The following is a 5,033-nucleotide window of genomic DNA, read 5'->3' on the forward strand; positions in this document are numbered from 1 at the left end:
TGAGGCCGCCGCGGGGACACAGTGGCCATGGTGGGGACAGCCAGCCTCCTGCAGTGGCAGTGCCTCACCGCAGCGTGGCAGGAAGCAGTGTCCCGTGGAAAATGCAAAACTGGAGCATTGCACTTTGATATCAGAGTAACCACATTCAGGGGGGGTGTGTGTTTCTTCCCAACAAGAAAATCCTTCTCTTGCAGGGGCAAAGCAGTTTGTGATAAAAAATCATTCAGTTCCAACTTCTGAGGAAGGGGGAGCTCAACAAGAAGTGCCTCAAAAGGTGTGCTCTTCTGAAACACCAGTTTTCAAACCACACTGTCTGCTTTTTGAGCAGCTCTACTCAGGATGCAACAAAGGTCCCCATTTTCCGTTCCCATCCCCTCAGCAGATGTGCTGCTCTGCATCTCCTTGCAAGCAGGGCTCTCAACAAGGGGACACAGAAGAGCACCCTCCAGAAGACCACTGTTCAGAGCAGAATTTGCCTCATTATACAGCCAGGGACTGTGGATTGGCTTTCCAGCACCACCAAGGACTGTTTTGATACAGAACCTCAAGATTTCATCCAGCTGAGCCCCAGACTGTTATTGACTGCTGCAGGCAAGCAGCACAAAGTGCTTTGCACATTTTGAGACCTGTAATTTTGTTAGCCATTCAGTACTGTGCTCTGTAATCAGCTGCTAGCACTTACAGAGAAGCAGGACTGTGTTTAGAATGTCCATCTATCACACAACTACTAAAAACATTGACCTGTTAGGAGGACCAGGACGTTACCTTCATACTTCCAACTATCCCGGAGCAGGTAGATGTGATGTGCAGTAGCAGCAAGCACTCAGGAAAGACCTTGGCTCTGCTGGAAACCCCCAACTTCAGGTAAGGTCAATGATTTGCCTTCAGTAGTGGCACTTGAAGCTCACTCTCCATTGCACATCTCATTTCTGAAGGTCTTTCTTGAAAATAAACTGGTTTCTCTGACATTCAGCATGCCATATCTTGTGCTGGGGAGGAGTCCTAGCAACTCCCCCAGGACACTAGCTGAAGAGGAGAGACTAATAAAACACTGTGCAAAGGTATGGCTGTCAAAACACTTCTCTGTTCATTTTTTGGAAGCAACTCCAGCTTGTGGGTTAAAATGAAGCCAGCCAGTTCTCTGACTGTATTCCCACACATGGCAAAGTTTGGTCATTTCGCAGTGAGGAACACGATATTTTGAAGCAGTGGTTGGGTTTCCTCAATGACAAAATTATAATAATACCTCATAATTTATACCGCACTGTCATCACTTGCATCTTACTCTGCTTTCTTCAGAAACAGTTTGAATTTAGAAATCTATTCAGCACTGATTTTAAAGATTAGATGTATATGATAGCTGTGTCCAAGCACTGCAGCTATGCTTGATGAAATTTGTAATCAAATATTTCAAACTGAATGATATTCATGGCAAAATAATTCTTTTGCAGTCCTCCCAGGACTTGCTCAATGAAGCCCCATTCAGTCATGCTCAAGAAATGAAGGACTCATCTGTCATCTGCAGGAATACTAACAGCTTCCCTTCAGTAAATGAGTAATAGCCCAAAATGAGGGGAGTAGTTCCAAAATACATAGGAAGTTGTTGTCTGAGGGAACATAACCCATGTGTTTTGGAGATACAAATGTATAGACAGAAGATAAATAAACATGCAGAGTTTTGACTAACCTTTATTCAGTACTCCAATACAGCTCATTTCCCTGCAATTGTGTTTGATAGACACACACAATTTGCTAACTCTGAAGAGAGCAATAATTTTCCCTCAGTCACTAACATCACCAAAAATGCCACCACCTACATCATTCCTCTCTAATGTAATAATACCCTGTTAAGCAAAAAGCTTTGATGATTATATTACTGCATAATGTTTCTCTAAATGAAAAGAAAGAAAGAAAAGAAACAAGCTCAGCAATAATCAACCTCTTTCCGCTGTTTACATGGAAATCAAGTGGAATTTAAATAAATAACTGTTCTTTAAGGAAGTCAGACTCAGCTTCCCTAGCAGGGAGAGGCAGATGAGTGATACCCACAGCCAGCTCCTCCAAGAAGTGAGGTGTGCCCTTCTGCGTTGTGTCTGACCCCATCACTGCTCCCGATACTTGAGGACCTCTAGGCACAGGACCTACAACAGGCAGGTGCTGAAATAGCACAATCTGTCCAGGGCTGCCCAATCTATTATGGCTCCAGCCGTCTGACCCTGTGTCCTCTACAGCCTGGCCACCTCTGTAGGACAGCAGGCAGAAGGGACTGCGTGCCCCTGCCTCTCCCCTCCCGTTGCCCAGTGTATTGGCTTAGCCCCTTGGAACAGGGAGGGCTCCCTGATGGAGCTGAAGTGGCATGAAGCCCTGGGTACATGAGCACGCGTCTGCCAACCCTGCTGCAGAGGTGGTAACCCCCAGGAAAGTGGCAGAGTCACGGGACCCTCATGCCAGATTCCCCACTGTTATGGAAATAAATCAGGAGATTGCCTAAAACACCAGTGTGGACAACACACTCACCAGCAAGATGGGGCTTCCCTGGCACGCTTGGCAGGTGAGGAATAAACATGCAAGCAGTGATTTTGCTTGCTCAATCCAGCCTGATGCTACAGGAGCTAAGGCAGTGTTTTAACTTCACTGACCACGCTCAGGTGACACTAAATGCATCACACCACAAATCACAGCGCTCACACCCCTTTGTATTGACCTGAAGGAGTTTCTCAGCCAGCCAGAGACTAATTAGGCAGACAGAAATCAAGCCAGGACTGCTATTCAGTGTGCTGTCCTGCCCCAACACCTTGAAGAGCCAAGGGGAAAGGTCTCTGCTACTGCCACTGTAGCAGCAAAATGGAAATACTCTAGGAAAGCTGCTTCTTTGAAACAGTCTTCCCAGAAGGCAAGCTGACATTGCCTTTCAACCTGTTATAAACCTGGACAGAATTATGTCTCTTCTGAGCACCCCAGTAGAGAAACCTACTGAAAGGCTCTCAGAGCATCCTGGAGAAGATCAGATGAACAAGATGGTAACATGGGGTTGGAGCTACCAACCATCTCCCTGAGAGGCAAAACCAAGCACTCCAAACCAAGAGTGTCCTCAGGGTCCCAAACTGTCATCCATCAGCATCACCATTGTCAAATGACAGCAAGTTAGGCAAGGATGTACTGGATGCTGAAAATAAATAAGGTTTTGACTAAGAGATGTCTTAAATTTTGGCCCAAATTGGATGTAGAATATTCTAAAACAGGATCTTATGAACAACACCACTGGCCCCGCACCACCAAAACTCTGCCTTCATAATGGCCAAAAAAAAAAATCTCAACTGAGGAAAATGGAGCACTTGGTTCTCATTAGCAGCAGTCACAGCTTCCTGGTCTAGTAACAGAGCTTTCCAAAAAGAACAAGCCCAAAATGAAACCTTCAGGGATAGGATAAAAAGAACATATATCCAAACATTTTGGACTCCATTGGGTATTATCTTTCATTTTGCATTAATAATAAGGTAACATTATTGCTGGCCACTGCAAGCAATTCCCTTGGATTTTAGGAACAGTGACATCTGGCAAAGGGGAAACAGCAAACTAACTGCTTTTGCCACAAAAACTCTCAAATTTGGGGGTGCCACTGATTGATACTGCTACAGTACCAGTATTTATACACTCATTGAATCACAGGCTTGAAATTACAGAGGGTTGCTATCACACCTGCAAAACCACAGCCAGGTTGACCTGCCCAGCACCCACAGATCAAGGAGTCACTGCTTTTATTCTGCCACGTGGCAGAATTGGGAGTGATGGTCACCCCAAACCGCTGTCTTACTCACTGCCTGTTGGGAGCAAAGGCCATGCGCTTTGCAGGATTATAACTTGCAGGTGTTACCCCCACACGGCCATCATGGCTTTGCAAGCCCGAAAATTAAAGCAGCAGATAAATAACCAATGAGTCTTCCCATCAATGCTATATTCTCACTGGACAAACCTGTAAGGATTCAACTCTTTTTTTTTTTTTCAGTATCCAGCTTTATTCAGTTAAACTTGTTATTTGCCCCTGTTGCAAATCTCACTTGCTGAAGCACTTTCTCAGTTGGACTAAAATGGCATATTACTCCCAAGGCCCATAAAACGTCCTGGATTGCCCATGCTGCGGATTAACAGTGTTTCCTTTTCAAGAAGGACCACTTCACTAGCGTTTTGTATCCAAAGATGTCCATCCCCAAGATGAACCCCCTTTGGCAAGAGGGGGATGATTTCATGCCCTCCGGTACGTTGCAACCTCAGGTATGAATGAACTTTTGTGTCCTCATCTTTAGCAGAGAAAGGTCTTTGCCTTTGCAAAGGGAAATATGAGCAAGTCTGCTGGCCCACAAAGAGCAAAGCTGGGCCAGTAACTGATTTTACAGCATGCAGCAGCTGAAATAAAAAAGCAGGAATAATCTATATCATTGCAAGAACCTTCATTTCTGATTTGAACTCTTAAAGGTTTCAAGTTTTCTGGGACAGGAGGCAGCAAAAGAGAGCAAATGCAATTAAATCAAAGGGAATTTATTAAAATGAAGTTGTTCCAATCTGGAAAACACAAAAGTATCTTGCTTTGAAAAAGTCTCAAACAACATTTGGCTGTCAAAAAAGCTTCCCTCAATTTAAATGATTCAACAAAAATAAGATGCACCTGTAAAAAAAATTTCCAGTGCTGCTGAGTCTGTATTCATTTTTATTTAAGAAAACAGTTTTATCAAAACCCAGGAAGACTTCTGCTTTAGTGGAGACCCTCTGATGCTTACAATGTACTGTTTTTTGACACAATGACCCCTCAAAATTTTCCAGTGGATGTGCGAGTAGCAGGTGTAGGCTAAATATCGATTTCCTCATGTTACTTATTTTCTACAGACCTTAAGAAGGAACCCAGAACTCCCCCAGGGGCCGGAAAGCAGAGGTCAAAACCTCTGCTCTCGGACATAAATCAGTACCGACCGTGACGTGTACCACATGCCGTGAGAGGCAGCGGCTGGTGGCTGCTCTTCCACCCTTACCTCGCCCCG

General features: G+C 44.7%; 1 protein-coding gene across 1 annotated transcript in view; it reads right to left on the reverse strand.

Annotated features, from left to right (window-relative positions):
* PDZD2 (PDZ domain containing 2) overlaps positions 1-5,033 on the reverse strand; it is a 149,335-nt gene that overhangs the window by 143,366 nt on the left and 936 nt on the right. The gene's annotated exons all lie outside the window — the stretch shown is intronic.

This window comes from Egretta garzetta, unplaced genomic scaffold (genome assembly GCF_000687185.1).
Source record: "Egretta garzetta isolate BGI_Z169 unplaced genomic scaffold, ASM68718v1 scaffold59, whole genome shotgun sequence".
Taxonomy (NCBI): Eukaryota; Metazoa; Chordata; class Aves; order Pelecaniformes; family Ardeidae; genus Egretta; species Egretta garzetta.